We start from the raw sequence: 19,583 nt of genomic DNA on the forward strand, positions 1-19,583 counted from the left end.
TATTTGAAACTGCTGTTATATTTATTTTGCTCCACTGGGTATGAGCTGTATTTCTTTGGCACAGTAAGTTGCAACCTGTGGGTACTTAGTATAGTGGACTCTGTCACGTTGCTTTACTCTAGGTTTGCACATGTTTCTCTTAGCTTTTGTCTTTGTGCTGAACCCCCCAGTTCTTCTAAAAGTTAGATATGTCCTTGTGCTTACTAGTGACATCACACGATACTTCAATGTTTACAATGGTTCCCCATTTCCAACCCCACTACTTGTTTCTGTAACCTTATAAAGTACATATTTTTTGTATTTTTTTTTCCTGTGCTTGGCTTGCTGCTATATGACTGCATTTTTTGAGTTGCACTGATTTACACATGCACAGACTGAGTGGTTTCTGCAGAAGTCAAAGCTGTGGACCACTTTGCATCTCTCCCACCCCATCCCCTGGCATTTCACTGCTTCCACATTTAACATCTCTGAACCATATTCAGAACAACAGCTACTGTACATCCTACTTAAAAACATCCATGCCAAAATGTACTGCATCAATCATTGCCCTCTCCACTACTGTACTGCACCAATCATTGTCCTCCCCACTACTGTAGTGCACCAATCATTGCCCTCTCCACTACTGTACTGCACCAATCATTGCCCTCCCCACTACTGTACTGTACCAATGATTGCCCTCTCCACACTGTACTGCACCAATCATTGCCCTCTCCAATACTGTACTGCACCAATTGTTAACCTCTCCACTAATTTCTGAAATGTGAAAAAAGTCTCAGTCTTTCAAGCTATGAATGTACTATCATCTCTTTCATTCGCTGTTTTTATACAACTTCTGTTTCTTTGGCATTCCTTGAAACTGACAGTATCATTAACAGGAAGGGTTTCACAACAGCATACTCCAGCCTTTGCAGTATTCATAATAAATATGATGACTTTGAAGTCTGCCTCATTATGAACAAGCCCAGCATAGCTGGAGTAACTCACACTTAACTTAAACTCCCTAATCTGCTGCCATATACTATTAAATCGAACTACACCATCACTCAAAGCCAGAGGCATGGACCCAGAATGGATAGTGAAGTAAGAAACCAAATTAACAGTTACTTGTTGCCTCTTCTCCTATTTCCATTGATTGTAAGTCAAAGTTGATGGTCACTGAGTTTTTTATATGTAATTTATTTTAATATGCATGATGGGAGTGTTGTACCTACTTTGTCCCACCATACAGCAGCCTTTACATAACTCATACATTACCTTTGCATAATTCACTGGGTTGCTAATTGTCTCTCAGAAAAACATATCGTCAAAGTTGGGGTATTTGCTCTAGCAAAAAATGTCACCAGTGGCATCCCACAGGATCTGTCCAAGGTCCCTATATATATATATGTATGTAACATAAAAGCTGATATTAGGGGACTTTAGCTTACCAAGTTTATAGATGATTGTAAACCTGGGGTGGTCATTAAATCCTGTTCTGATATTCAAATTCTCCAGCATGGACTGAACCAAACAAATGCTTGGTGTATTAGTCATGGGCTTACCCTTACACCAGGAAATGTAGCATCATTTCCTTTGGTAAATCTAACACCAGAACAGCTAACCATACAGATAACTTTCCATGTAATTTAACACAGCCATCTGGCATCAGACTCTTCTCTGACCATCACATTTTTGTGGTGCTTAGAAAGTCCTTCTACTTTGCCCAGCTTATCCTTCCTGGTATCTCGTCAAGGTCCAAAAATTTATAGTCCCACTTTATTCATCCATTATTAAGCCTGTCTTTGATTGTAATGCACCTGTTTGCATGTAACTTGCAAAGCACCTCAACCAGCTTGAAAGACCTCTGTTTCCTCAGTAAAAAGATATCAGGTCTCTGATAGACTAAAAGCAAAGAACTTCTACTACTGTTATACAGACTCCTGAGAGGTGTTCTCTGCTTAATCTTCTTGCTATCAATGACATAGCACTATATGGACTCTTTCACCTAACTAGAACCAGTGGTAACGTACATGCCTATTCTAGAGACCCAAACATATATTACCACATCAGCAACACCAGCAGGTGTGACAGCTACCTAACCCAAAGTATACCTCATCTCTGGAGTATGCTGCCCCTACTTATCAAGCAGATTCTTTCTTTAGCAATCATTAAAAGCTGTTGGGATGAATAAATGGGTAGTGACAAGTTTTCACAAGAGATATGTAGAGAAAGTCTACTTAATGGGGGACATTGTTAGTCTCCCCCAGTATTGAGTGATGAGATTGAGCTTCCCATGATTCTCTTTGGCCATAATCTTAGTAAGAACCTGCAAACCTATACTATAATCTCAACAATGACAGATAAGCTCGCTTGTAAGAACGTTCTGCTCATGGGTGACTTCAACTTTATCAGGCATGGCTTCCTCAATTACTATTCGCTGAGATATTGGATGTTCTTCGTCTCACATTGCTGCAGTCATAACCTGTGGGTAGTCAGCTGTCAGGTGTTAGGCTGGATTCTGAGTTTCAGACAATATTTTGTCTTTTTCTTGCCTCAGTTAAATCCGGATGTCAGAAAAAGTTAATAATTGTATTTCTTGTGGGAAACAGATACCTCATAGATAAATCGTTAAAATCTAAGCAGGATGAGTAGCTGAATCACAGGGGAGCCTTTAATCTTACAGGAATTGGCCTGAGTTAGGTTTCTGTAGTTCCTTCTTTATTCTTAGTTCTTCATATGCTGAAAATGGCAGAGGATTTGATTACTTTAATCAGAGGTTCTATGCCTCCAGATAAGAGGCCTAGGGTGGAGACAGAGGTGGAGGATTGGAGCATTCCTCGGATTACTCTGAGTCTTCAGCTGAGGACATTCTCCCTATTCTGATTCGGATGCAGAAGATTCCTGTCCTTCTGCTTCTCCCAGAGGATTTTTCCTTTCTGAAACCCTGCATTCCATGAGGCAGCATAGGCCCTTGGCTATTCCCCTGTTTTGGATGTTGTTCAGGATGTTTTAATCCTGATTCTTTACCCTGCCCCTGTCAAGCCAGACAGGTATTATAGAGTTCCAGAGGCTCATAAATATTTGTATAAGAGTCTAGTCAGGGACCGAATCCAGTTCCTCTGGATAAAGATTCTAGAGCTTTGGATAGGTGGGGAAAAAGTGTATACCTCGGGCTTTAAATTGCCAGTTTCATATGCTGAAGTACCAGAATTTTCTGTTACGTCAGTTGAAATCCAAGGTAGATGCTTTAGCTGAGGGTATAGAGTGTAAGGAATTGCAGGACTTAGTTCATGCCTCTGATCAGGTAGGTAAGCATTCCTTGCAGTGTGGCTTTGATGCTCTTCAGGCTTCTTCCAGGGTGGCTGCCACTGGTTCAGTTATTGGATCAGAATTTGTCAGAGCATGTTAAAGCTCGAATTTTTCAATCTGAAGTTCTTTTGGTTCTCCTGTGGAGTCAGTTTTGAAGAAAATGGAAGACAAAGCTAAGTCCATGCAGACAGTTAAGGAATTTTTACAAGTGCAGCCCCTAAGTTTAGCAGAAATTGGCCTGCAAAGGATTATCCTTCTTCTTTTTTTCAGTCAAGGGCAGATCTCAGAGCTCATGCTCAGGGTTCTTGGAGTTCTCCTGCACAATCTTCTGGTGAGGGCAGGGAAACAGACCCAATGACCTGTATCTCCAGCTGCCAGATTCCTCCTGTCTGGCAGCTCCTCTAGGAAAGTTGGCACTTTTCAAGCAAAATTGGCTTTTGGTCACCCAGGACAAATGGGTGTTGGACATTATAAATCGAGGCTACAAGTTTTATTTTCACACCTTGCCTCCTTTCAAAGGCATGCGGATGTACCTTCTCAGCAAAGGCTGGAGGCTCACAAGCAGATTTCTTTACTTTTACAAATCGGGGCTATCCAGGTGGTACCTCCATCAGAAGTAGGCCTAGGATTTTATTCTCGCCTGTTTCTGAAACACTTGGAGGCCAATTCTGGATTTGTCCATTCTCCATACATACCTAGACATTCCAAAGTTCAAGATCTGCTAGGCAAAGATCACTGGATGGTAACTCTGGATCTCAAAGAGGCTTATCTTCACATTCCTATCAGGCCCAGCTGCAGGAGGTTCTGGTACTTTTCATTATCAGTTCTCTGCATTGCCAGGGTGTTCATAAAGGTCCTGGCTCCTGTGATAGCCTTCTTAAGACTAAGAGGAATACAAATTTATCCTTATCTGGATGATTGCCTGATTCTTGCTCAAGACAAAGTCAAGTTACTTCAGCATCTACAGTATGTAATGGCAGTTTTAAGGTGCCTAGGAAACAAAGTCCAGTCTAGTACCCTCTCAGGACATGTGCTTTCTGGGTGTGAGACTGAATACAGCCTCTCAGATGGCTTTTGGACAAACAAAGAAATCTTCCCCTATACTTCCAGCAATTATCCCTACTGTCCAGGCTGACTGCAAGGACAGTCCTTCAAAATGCCAAACTACATATGAGGAAGCTACAATGGTATCTCAAAAGTGTATGGACTCAACACTGCCACGATTTGGACACTGTCATTCAGATAATACCTTGCATCCTAAAGGAATTTTGGTGGGCTCAGGAATGTCACCTAAAGTCAGATCTTAACGACAGATGCCTCAGACATGGCTTGGGAGCACACTCAATGGGAAATGTATTCAAGACACGTGGCCTCCCAGACTACAGCATTTGCATATCAACATGAAGGAGATGTTAGCAGTCAATTTGCACTGATGGCTTTCAAGGATCTACTTCAACGGGACAGGTGTTGATTCAAACAGACAACACAACAGTCATGTGGTACATCAACAAGCAGGGGAACCCATTTCTTTGCAGACAAGCTATGATTTTGTGGGAGACTGCTCTGAGTTTGCACATCAGGTTTCTGCCAGGAGCACAGAACTCCTTAGCAGATGTTTTGAGCAGACAGATGGTGGATCCCAACAGTTGACAGTGGCTTGGGAACTCTTCTCCACTAAATTTCCAACTGCCAAAATTTTGCACAAAGATGTTTCACCCAAAAGCTTGGAAAGTGGATGCTCTATCTTTCAGTTGGAACAACCTTCACGTCTATGCCTTTCCTCCTCTGCCTCTCCTTCCCAAGGTGCTCTTGAAGGTCAGACAGGACAAGCCTTGCATGATTCTAATAGCTCCAGATTGGCCACTGGTATCCTCTGCTGAGGAGTTTAGTACAGGAGCCTCCTTGGCCTTTGCCACCAATTCCACACCTTTTGTCCCAGGCAAGCAATCATTTCAATGTCAGGATACAGTCCCTGCATCTGACAGCCTGGCATATTCTCTCAACAAGTTTTGAATGTCATATTGGAAGCCAGGCGACCTAGTACTAGGAAAGTTTATGCTGATAAATGGAGGAGATTTTTTCTTTGGAGCACAGCAAAGAGCTTTGATGTTTCAGTGCCTAATTTGAGTGTTACACTACAGTACCTTACAGAATTATTACACAAGGGTTTGTCTTTCTCCTCTGTGAAAGTTCATGCTGCAGCCATTTCTGCTCACTATGATTGTGACCCACCATTATTTTCTCACCCTTTGCTTAAGCAATTTCTTAGAGGGGCAAAGAACATAAGACCTCCTTCCTGGGATCTCAATTTTGTGTTGGAAAAGCTTACTTTACCTCCTTTTGAACCTGCAGCTACATCTGAGTTGAAGTTTTTGTCTTGGAAGACTGCTTTTTTGTTGGCCATTTATCTGAATTACAGGCTCTAATGGCAGTTGAACCCTTCCTGATATTCCATAAACCCTACTTTTATGCCTAAAGTTGTTTCTAATGTGGCCTTAAACCAATCTATTCATTATGCTGATCCCCAAAATAAAGGGAAAAATTTTGCATTCTTTGGATATATTATTTGAGCAGAACTAAAGGGTTCAGGCAGACTCGACAGTTATTCATTTCTTTTGCTTTGGGTTCACAAGGAAAACCTGTTTCAAAGCAAACTATTTCTAAGTGGATTGGCCATTGTATTGCTTTTTGTTATTCTCATCATGGAAAGGAGGTTCCGGCTGGGATCAGACCTCATTCCACTAGGGCTACTGCCACTTCAACTGCCTTTTTAAGGGGAGTAGCTACTAAGGATATTTTGGAGGCAGCTACTTGGAGTTCAGTGCACACTTTTACTAAGCATTACCATCTCCCTCTTTATTCCAAATCTAGGGCTGGGTTTGCCACTGCAGTTTTACAGGGCATGTTAGCAGCTCCTAATGCTTTTAATTTTGCCAACCTCCTTACCTTTGCTTTGGGATTCTAAAGAACATAGTACAGTTTTGTACCTACCATAAATGTATATGTTCTGTAGTTTGGGGTTGCTGTGTTGCTTTTGGGGTAATTAGTTTTTCTATATTGGTGGTTGGGTATTTTCTATTTTTGGCTATGGCCTTTTCTTTTTGGGCCTTCTGACATCTGGGGCAAGAAAGACTGAGGATATGACCGAGGACAGCGGACTACCCACAGGTTATGACTGCAGCAATGTGGATCCTCGAACATCTACATTTATGGTAGGTACAAAACTGTACTTTTCTTTCACCTGGTCAAAAGACCAACCAGACCAAACCTAGCATCAGATCAGCCTAGCCTTTGGTCTAGTTTTCTACAAAGCAGTGCAGATGATTCTTATACAGATCCTCATTCTTCAGTGAACACTGCATACTTTGGTGCACCTGCTCTGCCAAAAAGCTTCACATTCTCTATAAGATAATTACTTATCATACACAAAACCAGGAGAACGTGGGTCTTTTTTGAAATTGAGTTAACAAGTATGGACTGGTCTCCAGTATTAAAACTATAACACTCAGTACTTCCTTAACATCCCATTTCCACTACAAAATGGATGATGCCCATCCAAAACCAAGGGAGCAAAGGTCACACAACTCCTTGGCTATCTCTGGAGTTAAAGTAACTGTTCACTGCTGGAAAATAAGCATGACGCATCTGCAAACACACTGATCTCGCTCAGAATTGTAAACGTTACTTTTCGTTTAGCAGAATATATGTATATTGAGGAAATAAGACACAAAAATGCCTACCTAATAAAGCATCATTGGCCTATATTTGAAAATCCCAAGGGCTTCTGCAGAGAAGTTAAAAACCTTTCAGGTTGACCAACACCACCACATCCCAGTTTACTTGCAGTGAAAAATCAGTCTATCTCTGATGTCCACCTTGTTTTCAGAGCATGTGTAGAGCTCTTTTCTTCTCATATCCTCAGTCTCTCCATCCTCTGGCCTACCCCTAACGCAACCTAATACATCCACTAAAACAATATTTAGCTTCTAAACTGATTTTCAGTTTAAATCCTTATCTTTCTCAACCATCAAGAAATACCTGAAAAATATTCTGAACTATGAAAGGGCTGGATCAGATTATCTTTTTCCCAAAGTTTGCCATAGCCTATGATACTCATACTGTCCATCAGCCTCAACAAATAATCCATAATTCAAAAACATGTAAGAGTGAACCAAAACAAAGTGGCAGTCAAAAACCAAACTTCAAGTGTGGAGTAAAAATCTGGAAACTTAACATGTAAGCGCTTTTGCAGTAGTCAGAAATACTGCTTCTTCAGACAGTATTTTGACTACTGCAAAAGCGCTTACATATTATTACATTTCCAGATTTTAACTCCACTTGAAGTTTGGTTTTTGACTGCCACTTTTTTTTTGGTTCACTCATGTTTTTGGATTTACTTTCTTTTTTTGAGTAAACTATTTATCCTTTTTGTCTTGACTGTTGTGTATTTAAATAATCCATAATCCTCTCCCTACTGGCACATTTGCAGGACTCAGGAATATAGCCAATGTTGCTAATGCTCCAAACTAAGCTTCTAACTGTAGCCCCCCCCACACTCATTCAGACCTATCTTCTGGCATCTGTTATCAAATGTTTAGAAAAGGCAGCAGCTTGTCAACTACAAGATTGTGTGTTGGTCTAGTGTACTCTCAGTGACTATGAGCTCTGCTGCAGGAAGTTACGTAGTAGAAATGCCTCCCTGCTCATTCTAACAGAAGTACTCTATAATTTAGTGAATGCTGGCAACCACTCCAAAGCCTTTCACCTGTTAAACCACTCACTGCTCTTAAAACAGCAGCTCTTCTTCTATGGCCTCAACTCCACCAATTAAAATGATTCCATGAATATCTAAGTGGCAGATTCTTTAAAACTGTTTTCACTCTCTCACTCTCTAATGCTCAGTCCTCAGACTATCCCGTATTATATTGTGCTCCCAAGGGCTCAGTCATAAGCCACATGGCCCAATCATAAGCCACATCTATTTGTTATCTATATAGACTATCTCATCATGGCACAAACAACTCAAGGCATCATGTGTTATGCATGCAACATTGACATTTGGGAAAACTGTAGTCCTCCTATCCACATTTGTGCCTCCCTTAATAATGCTCTGTATATTTTGTACCAGTCCTGTGAACAGAAAGGTTTAAAAGTAAATTTCAGCAAATGTAATGCAATATTTTTTGGCAAATAAAAGTCTTTGTGGATACATTCAGGCCAATAAAGCTAAACCCTCACTAGCTGTGGACATAAATATTTCAGCCTTATGACCTCGTAAATTAAGTTTTTACTATTTGGTTTGTCTGTGTGGTCTTTTATTCCTTGGTTTGGATGATAGTTGGGATATTTTGCAGACACCTTCTTGGTTATGGACATCAGCTGGGTGTAAACATGCTGTGTTTCTAAAATATAGCCAAACAGTCCACTTATGCTGTACTGAAGAGGTCATAAGAAGACAAAAAAATATGCATGTCAACAGCTAGTGTGATTTGGTTTATTGGCCTGAATGTATCAACAAAGACTTAAAAAGAAAAAGTAAAAAGTTGTGGATGTTCAGAAGCCATATAGATTATACGCTTGATGTCCTTAAGGGGTCATTTGTATATATCCTATGGGCCTCTATTACAGGAAGTTTAAGGTATCACACAGTAAAAATTCTAGCTTGGCTAGGTTTTTCTTGTAGTTTTGTTCATAGGTGGAGTGGTTATGTTTGAAGGTATTTCCTGGAGCGTAGCAGGGGGTGAGTGGGGGATAACGTTTGAGCTGAATTTTTCAACTAGCAGATTCGCTATATACCCCAGCTCATTGAATGTGGCTACATTAACCACTAGATCAGCACACTATTGTATGCTACCTTTTAGGTTTCTGACATAGCTAAATCAGGCCTTATGGTTATCTTTGACCTGGGAAGCTATCTTGACCTTGTAATTAGCTTTCTTGGACTTAATTTTCCCTCCTAGCTATCTGTTTAGTATGATGACAAAGTTCATATCTTTTTTGGTTGTTACACTTCCTAGTTTTGGCTGACTCTTTTTCTTCTGTTGTATCACCTGTTTAATTTAGAATTTCACCAGGGTGGTTAGTTTTTAGAGTTCATTATTGGGATTACTTCTGATAGGTACAGCATCCTGTATGCAACCATTGACATGGTTATGCAGAGTTTCTGTGAACAATTCCACATAGGTTGCTGTGTTTTCTTGTGGGAGCATGGAATTTTGAAAAGTTCTCAATTAATAAAAGATAATTTGCTTTGAAATATTTTGTGGGGTTAGCAAATTGATTTTTATTTTCAGGGAGACAGTTTTGTGATCTGAACTTACCAGTGAGAACATGAACACTGGGATGTTGCAACATTTTTCCATATTTTTGAGTACCAGGTCCAATATGTTTAGACCTATACACTATATGTTCTATGCTGTTTGTGTTTACAAAGTCCATTAATCTCCTGCAAATTGGCGGCCATACAGTATTTCCAGTTTATAGAATGGTAATTAAAGTCCCCAATGAGTAAGTTATTTGGTTGAATGGTGAGTGTTTGCAGTAGGTCTAAGTATGAGCTATGGGTTTCATAGGTCATAGAGGGGCATCTATAGCTTGCTAGGAAATGCTTTGGAACTTTATCTATGGTAAACTGCACACAGAGAAATACTAGCACATTATCTGTTTAACCAACCTTGAGGTATGACTATCATTGATATAGATCAAGACACCTCCACCTTTAGTTACTGTTGCTGTAGTACTGCTCTAAATGTGTGGAAGACACTGAAGCCTTGCACTGCCAGAGTACTTTCTGTGGCTTTAAACCACGTCTCAGCAACTTCACAGATGTCTGCCTTCTCCAGGGTGAGGAGAGCTTGGAGGGAGTGGAGCTTCTTGTTTAGCCTTCTGGCATTTAACAATAATACTAGTACTTCCGCGGTGGTGCAGCGGTAGTGTTGTTGCCTCACAGTAAGAGGTTCTCCCGTTAAATTCTCGGCTTGGGTTGGGAGTGCCTTCTGTGTGGAGTCTGCATGTCCTCCCCGCGGTTGAGTGGGCATTCAAAATACATGCGTTGAATGGGCGTGCATTCGGTGAAGGTTGTGCGTCGGGCTGGCAATTCAACACCATAAAAACAACTGTCAATCATTAGCAGTTCCGCTGTGGTGACCCCTAACCGGGAAAAGCCGAAAAGTCAAACAACAGCTACCTTAATATTCCCTTGCGTTGATTTTGCTATGTCAGAAGCTTTGTCAGTTTGGTATTCCCTAAAAGGCTCTTTGGAGCAGGATAAAGTTTTTGCCAATATTCAAAAGCCTAGAGAGAACAGGTGCAGGCCATCCATGGCAAAGCAATGCAGTTTGTTAACCATATCCTTCCATGCTGACAAATATTGTATCCCCCTAGCATGACACCATAAGCTAAATAATTTTTTAAAATCAGTCAAGGGTTTGTATTGTGGCATCAGTCTTGGTGAAGGTAGAATGCTGCTCAATGCTAGGCACGTACCAGTCTGAAACACATCGTCTGAGAGATCGATAACATCAGTCTTTATATAGTCTAGGGAGATGCGTCTCAGGTAATTTACACCTATATGGACTATGATACCTGTGGTGCAATGATTTAACTGCGTGCATGAATTGATGTATCCTGGCACCTGATAGGCAACTGACCATTATCTTCCCCTTGTTCAGCCTGGTGAATGGGGCAACAGTGTGTCATTCAATGGAGTCCCCTATTACTAGAGTCCTCGGTAGTGTCTTGGCCTGCCTTATGGGCTTGGTAGTTGAGGCTCCACTGGGTGTGGCTGTATGTGTAGTGTTTATTGCTTTTATTGAGTGCTTTTGGATTTGCTGAGCATAATTTTTGCATGTGGAATATCTGTGACATCTTCTACGTTTGGGAACATTGCATTTAAGTGCCTCAACATACCTAGATCTATGTGTGGGGTGGATACTATGTGTGGTATATTTGTTTCTTTGAGGGTTAAGTGGTTGTTAGCTTCTTTGAGGAGTAAATGATAATATGTTGCTAGTGTACAATCTCTATAGTATCCTGTGAAAAAATTATAACTTCTTTTTATTTGTTGTTGGTCTTTTGGCTTTTCCCGGTTAGGGGTCGCCACAGCGGAACTCCGGTCCGCTAATGATTGGCAGTAGATTTTCACCAACGCCGAGGTGCCAGCTTGACGTTCAACATTCAACAAAGGCATGCCTGCTTACGCATGTCTTTTGAATGCCCACCCAACCGCGGGGAGGACATGCAGACTCCACACAGAAGGCACTCCCACATTCCAGCTGAGAATCGAACAGGAGAACCTCTTGTTGTGAGGTAACAATGCTACTGCTGTACCACCGCGGATCCCCTTCGTTTTGTTTTTACAAGTTAGAAAATAATCCTGTACCACCAAAGTGTACATTTCAAGGTATTTTGGTACCTCTGCCATCCATATACAAAGTGAATGTACAATGATGTTATTCTACTTGTCAAAAACAGCAAGCATTGATATCTAAAATTATCCAAATAAATGATTTAGTTTTAGTCAAAAGCATGCTTCGTAATCAAAATATGTTCCTGGGCTAGATAAATAAAAATAAAGAAATATCCATGATTATCTATGATTATCTATACATAAATGCAGGTGTCATCAGCTGTGCTGGTGCAGCACTTAGCATTGTGACCTCACAACAAGAGGTTCTCCCATTCGATTCTCAGCTGGAGAGCCTTCTGTGCGGAGTCCGCATATCCTCCCTGTGGTCCAGTGAGTTTTAAAGACATGCAGGTAGGTGTGTGTGTGTGTGTGTGTGTGTGGTTACAGTTCATAGTCTCAAATTACTGAAATCCCAAATTTCAGTAACCCGAGACCATGAAACTGAAAGCCAGAATGCGGAAAGTGCATAACAGCAAATTCAAATATCTTATGCATTTCCGGTACGTTGCATGTAGCATTATGGTGCCTAAAATTGCAGGTGAGTGAGTGTTTGTGTGTGTTTTTGTGCATTGTACATGTGGGTAAGGGCAGGGAGGTGTAAGTGTGAGTGTTGGATTTGTTGGTGTTTGTGTGTGTGTGTGTGATGTGTATTTGTGTGCGAGCAAGTGGAGGATGCCGTGGTGTTTTTTTTTTTTTAATGTTATGTGTGATCTCGGAGTTGGTATATATATATATATATATATATATATATATATATATATATATATATATATATATAGGGGGGGGTGGGGGGGTGGTTTGTGCACTGTGGGTGGAATGGTGTGTGTGTTATGTGGTGTCTGGTGTATGTATGTTCGTGATTGTGTGTTTCAGTATTGTGAATGGTTCAACTTTATAGTCTGGGGTTACTGAACGAGATTATGAAGTGAAACCATCTTTGTGTGTGAGTGTGTTTGTGTGTGTGTGTGTGTGTGTGTGTGTGTGTGTGTGTGTGTGTGTGTGTGTGTGTGTGTCTTCTGTGAAGGTTGGCTGGCAATTCAACACCGTAAAAACTCCACTGCCAATCAGTCTGCAGACCAGTGATCCTCTGTGGTGAACCGTAACTGGGAAAAGCTGAAAGGCATTGCTTTTGCTATCCATACATAAATGTAGGTCATATCACTCTATACACTTTCTAGCACTTGTTTCATGAAGTTTAAGTACTTTGAAGGTACTAGGATAGTTATATAGGACATATATCCACACTGAGACATAAAACAAAAGTGAAATATAACACAACAGTAAAAGCAGCACATCCTTTATTTTGTAGTAACACTGAATTAACATCTGGGTCCACCAAATTCTGTTTAATTAGAACTGGTTGGGGTATAATATAGTGAATAAAATAATTATTTTTTATGCAGAAGTAACATCACTAATTCAAAATGCAAGTTATAAAAAAATAAAGAAAGCAATTTTTCTTTACAATGCTTACCTGTTGGATCACCTTGAGTTTTTTGAGACTGAAAAACTCATTTTGGTAAACTTTAATATTTGGAGATGCATAGCTCTGACACCCAATAGCAAGACTGAATGAGTGAAAATGTGGACCAAACTGTATACCAAGCCTGAACATTTCCCTTTCTCTGAGGAATGACAATCTCAGAATTGTTATATGTTCAGGGAGTGAGGAGGGGAACCTCTTCCACATTAGAGGGTGCAGGGGCGCTTGCTCCCCCTGCAAAAAACATTTGTGTAAGGAGAACAGAGATGTTCAATATTCATTGATCTCCTGCATTTTTGTACATTTTTTCATAATTCTTGGACTCTCAATTACGGGTCTTGGAAACCACTTCTTTCTTGTTTCTAGAAGTATCTCAGCTTTGGGTATTAATTGTTTATTGTGTAAGTACCTGGTTAGTATTGCAGCAATGTACTGCATGAACTCTAAAGGATAACATGTCCTGTAGAAAAAACTGGTCATTGTTTATAGTCTTAGGAATGGTCATTTTTCCCTAGGTTAGAGAGACCTCAGAGTGCAAACATATAAAAATAGGTAGGTATAGAAGGGGCAAAGCCCGTGATGTAGGTGATGCTTATTTTAGGTTAATAGTCCCTACATAAACAACAACAAATACTGTTGAAATAGATGTATATTCAACATTTCACTTGTGTACTCAAGTAAATGTGTTTCATGATAGCATGTGCAAGCACATATAGAAACATAGCAGACCCTTAGGTCCCATATGTACCGAATATTAAATATAGTTACACCCTTTGTCAAACATTCAAGAAAGAAGATAACATTGTCAGAATACCTAGCAAAACTACGTAGACTTTATTGTTTTAGGTGTCTTTATCAAGATAAAATAAACCTATTAATCAACCCAAGTAAATGTAACATTATAGGTTAATCTGTTCAAATGTTAAGCTTATGACCTACTGACTTTTAAGAGGTATGATTGCTGCAGATGCATGCTGAAATGCTTAATGAAGTTGTTGCCTCCTTAGGTTGCTCCAATTACTTAAAAGTTAAAACTTATAAATTATGAAGTGTTTTTTGGTATACAGACAGTACTTAGGGATACTAAACAATTTCTCCATACCTTGTATGAATGTATCAGAAATGTCCCTGCTAGTGAGGAATTTTTTTTGATGACTCTAGACATCCATTTTTTTGTTAATGGTAATACCAAATGAGATAGGTTTAGGGTATACCAGGTTGTTTTTGTTTAATTACAGCAAGTATGATGAAGGGAAAATTAAAGCTTATTCATACAAATAATGTATTCATTTTTTTCTGATAAAAACTATCTACAAAGGTTGGGCATAGCAATGGGCATATTATGTGCCAACAGATATGCTAATGTAATTCTAGCATATTGGGAGACCACTTAAATTTTAGTGGGGAATTGTTTTTCGAAACATATTAAGTACTATAAGCAGTTTGTTGATGACATGTTCCTTCTGTGGTCAGGAACGGCCTCAGAATTACAAGATTTTGTCTCCTTTTTGAATACCTCTATATCTTTTCTCTCGTTTACTATGACATGCTCTGAAGCTTTCATAGAGTTTTTGGATGTACGTATATTGTGACCTCACTTCAATTGTTTAGAAAGAACTGTAGAAAGAATAACATTTTACATAGGAATAGCATGCACCCTGGATTTATTTATCATGATATCATGAAAGTACAGGGTATGAGGATATCTAGGTTAGATTGTGAGGATATTGTTTATGAAGAAGATTTATCTGCTTTCAGGTTTGAGCTGTCTGACAGAGGCTATTCCAACCATTGGGTGGATATACACTTAAATTTAGATAAGATTGATAGATCAGGCCAAGCTAAGCCCTACATTTCTGGCCATGCTTCATCTTCACTATCTGGTTTAGCTCGAACCAGATCTTCTAGATTAGGTATTCTGTTATACTTCTGTTCAAATGTTAGTAGTGTATGTGATGTTATTAGAAGAAATTGACATATTTTGGTAGATGATGAGAAATTGAAGGAAATTGTAGGCTAGAAAGTCAATGAAAAGATTGTTATGTTATCATAGCAATATCCCGTTGACTAAACCAGTATCACAGTACAGAAGCACGCATCCCTGCAGACTTGTAGTGCTTGTGTCTATATAGACAGTAACAATAGTTTTTTCTTTCATCCAACTACAGGTAAGAGGTTTAATTTCTTTAGATACTTTGTTCAAGTAAGAAACTGGTTTATTTAGGTAGATGCAGAGCATGTCATTCGTTTTACGTGGAAAAGACCTATTGTTCATTAAGACAATGGGTTAGGCAACATGTCAATGACATCTGTACTTGCAATCAAAATAATGCTCTAGCTAAGCATGTTATGCAGAAGGGTTATGATCACTCTTTCATTTTTCTAGTTATACAACAATTTGATATTAGTATGAAAATGGATGATTTAATCAATTTAACTGAGTGGAATGAATTGAAATGGATCCTTGTATTTCAAGAGGATCGAGGCTTTGGGTTGAATGAGGTAGTGCCTCTGAACCCACACCTTCAGTAACACCCTCTGATGAGGTGATTGGATGTAGGGTTTTCTTTATGTATTTTTAATACTAGGGATTGGATGGTGTACCAGTGTAATGTCATATGTTTTAATCTTGGGAAACAAAGGTTTCTAATGACAGGTGACTTTTGGTACATTGTTTTAATGACTCAGAACATTGGTTTGACATGTTTTTTTAGTTTATATATATATATATATATATATATATATATATATATATATATATATATATATATACACACACACACACACACACACACACACACACACACACACACACACACACACACACACACACACACACAGAACATTTTTTGTATATGGGATTCTTTAGTCGTGTTTATTTAAGTCATGTGATTTTTTTAGAGGAAATTAGATTGGCTTTTTAGCTGATATGTTCTTGTATTTAAATGCTTTGTTTTATGTGATTATTAATCTGAAGAAGTGCCCAGGCTGGTACGAAAGCGCTCATTATATTGTTAAAGTTCTGTTGTTTTTATCTCAGCTGTGTTGTTCGCCCTCATTTATATGGTGTTTGTTAGTCATTTACATTTTTGTGTTTTCAGGACATTTTTTTGGACATCGGTGAACTTCATTATATTGTTTTGTATGCTGAAAGTTCTTCATTCTTTTGTCTGGTCAAGAAAGTACTATGTGTTGTGGAATCTGACCCTTTTTTAAAAAGTTAGTCAGGAACTGTGATGGGTGAAAACAATGCTTCATGATCAGTTACTACAGAATGCACCTACCAGTTTATTTATTTCTTTACTACAGAATGTAAAAATGTAACAAGGTTAAATGTTGTAAAGGCTGCAACTACATCTGAAGCCATAAGGACTACATTTTTAAAAATTACTAAATTGTTTGCAGTATATATGAAGCATTTGGAAGTTGTTGCAAAGCAGGGGGTAGAATTCCTGCATGACCAGTAAATAATTTTGAACCTATAAAACAGTAAGTATGTGAAATATGGGATAAGGCAGTTGCAATGGAAAAATATATCAGGCAAACTGAGCAGCAACTAACTGGAAGGGAGAGTAATGCAAGAAAACAAAATCAGAATGTACAGTGTTATGGGGATAGAGAAGGATGGATTTAGTGGAATATCTCGAAACCAAGAGACTGGAGTGGGTTGGATTTGCAAAATAATCATTAGGAATAAAATTAGTGCGATATCTAGCACTATTGGTCTTGCAAGTTAAATATGGAAAACCCAAACTGATGGTGAGAGAATTATTGAGAATTATTAATTATTGAATGATTGAATTTATGAAAAGGAAAAGGTATTATAGAAGTTGTGAATTAATAAAAGTATGCACCACAATTATCAGTCAGGCCACTCAATAAAAATCCAAGATAAAAATAAAAGTGAAAAAACAGACCACTAGGGCTGTGATTCTACCATATATTAAATAATGGTAAGCGCTTTTGTGCTTAAACGCACTTCTTCAGATTATGTAAACCTTAAAAACAGTCATCTTTAAATACACAAAATAATTAACAAGTAATAAAACAATAAAATTGTTGCCATGGCAACTTGGACCCATTAGTGAGCCAATTTATGATTCTTTAAAAAAGGTTTCAGTGAAGCACTATCATTAATACCAAAACTTTTATCTGCTTGTAAAGTTGCAATCAACTTCAATTCCTTATTTTCAATCCTATCATTTATACATCCCCTTCTAATACTTTCATTAATCAGTTGCAACACTGTGAATTCAAGAGTGTCCTGTATACAGTTTTACATGTTCATTCAGTGCATCCATTGCCACATCCCTCCTTATATCACCTAAGTGTTGCAGCACCCTATCTTTAAGCCTAAGGCTGGTCATGCCTACATAAAAGCATGGACATTTTCTGCTGGTAGCTATATAAACCAAATTCCTACTTTTACAATTTGCATAAAATTTGATATCATACCTAACACCTGTAGTCAGATGAGTAAAAGAGTTCTTATCAGAAATGTATGCACATGCTTTACAAGATCGACAGGGATAAGTCCCTAGACTATCTGATTATATAGCTGCCTTCTTATTTACACCACAACATAGCCTTCGTTTCAAGGACAGCCCATTCTTAAATGCAAAGGAGGGTGTATCACCAACCAAATTCTTTAATTAAGGATTAATCTCATTTGCTCCAATGACATTCTAAATCATATTGACATATTAATCACAATCTCAGTGATCAAATTACACCAATGTTGGCACAACTATCTGTATTAAATGACATTTAAGAAAGATGTTTACCCGAGACTGTTTAATTAACCAAGAATGCTTATGAAAAGGCCAGTGACATATAAGGCCAGTAATATGAGGAAGTATTAATTATGTGAAAAATTGTATTACTTGAATGAAGAGCAGGGGATAAATTTATGGTACAAGTGCTGTGTATAGTAAGAGAAATGTTATTTATCTTGAGAAAGAGGGTATGTGAGGGTATCCTAATATGTTGCTGTAATCCCTGCAATTACTAGAGGTTTGAAAATCCTTTGCTATTGTAATTGCTACTTATTTTCATAAAAATATGAAGTTTAACCATATGGAAATGACAATTAGAGGAGAATGTTACAATGTAAGCAAGGTGAAGTTAAGTACATGGAATGAGAAATTACTAGAAAATAGGTAGTATAAATGTTAAGTTTTGTACAATGACTTGAGCTAAATGATTTCAATGTTTATAATATTTTAAATCCAAGCATTGAGGAATATAGAGTAAATTGCCACCATAATAACAAAGTTTGAGGAATTAAAGCTGGATGTAGATGCAAGATGATAAACAGTATGATAAAGATTGTTGATAGCTGCTAAATATTTGGGATAAAGCCTGGAATTCGGAAACATTTGCACATCATGATAAGTGCATTTGCATAATGAGAAGACATACATAGGGTGTGGGCAATTCAGCAACGCATTGAGAATGAACAGGGAAGCCCAAAAAAGTCCATGTCCTATATAGTATGCAAATGGTGGTATAATGAGATGGTGATAAGCAGCATTATTAAAATGAGGGTCTTCATGGATGCAAATGATTGTAAACAATATGGTGGAGGGACTCAAAAACATATGTATTTATACACCATGGCTACAGGAGCCAACTCTATGGTTAATGACCACAGTAAAATCCTGGAGTCAGAGGTAGTGAATCAACTGCAGTATTAGCAAACCTGTATATGCAGGTGCTAGTGAAGATATTAACTTCACTTATAGGTCTGTGGGATGTCTGAAGTACTGATCATCATGGATATCAAGTGAGGTTTTGCGTATACTAGCTACAGGAACCTTTCTGCAACAAGTGGGGTACACAGAGGGTATATCCCAGCCATTTACCTGTAGGATACTGGACCAGTTCCTCAATGCCGCACTGTAGCATGTTAGTGACCATATGTGGTTTCCGCATACTACAGAGGAAAATGCCAACAACATGCAGCCTTTTTATGACATAGTTCCATGATCTGTACCTGCATTGCAGTAAAGACCCCACCCGTGAAACATGGAAAAAAGTATATTACCCACAAGTGTTTCCACTCCATCATCTGCCATGTGTTCTGTAATGCACAGGATATAATATACAATGTGTCTGGAGACCACCCGGGCAGTACCCATGACTCCCACATATGTCACAAGTGAGACTTATAGCACAGGTGCAGCAGGGAAGACACATACTAGAAGAAGAAGCCCCACATCCAGCAATGGAGGAGAAACATGATGAGATGCCTGTGGAGGTGCTAGCTGCAAGGGAAGACTATTTTAAGAGAAGCTGGTCACAGTATGCAGTGGCACTGGCTAATAGGCAGCAAATGGCTCATTGCTATGGAATAGAATAAAACACGTATACAGAGAAAAATGATGTATGCAAACCTTCACTGAA

At 38.8% G+C, this 19,583-nt stretch overlaps 1 protein-coding gene across 1 annotated transcript in view; it reads left to right on the forward strand.

Moving 5' to 3' along the window:
- ITGA8 (integrin subunit alpha 8) overlaps positions 1 to 19,583 on the forward strand; it is a 1,841,490-nt gene that overhangs the window by 1,359,589 nt on the left and 462,318 nt on the right. The window lies entirely within an intron of this gene.

The sequence above is a fragment of the Protopterus annectens genome, chromosome 3.part1 (genome assembly GCF_019279795.1).
Source record: "Protopterus annectens isolate FY-2018-M chromosome 3.part1, PAN1.0, whole genome shotgun sequence".
Lineage (NCBI taxonomy): Eukaryota > Metazoa > Chordata > Ceratodontiformes > Protopteridae > Protopterus > Protopterus annectens.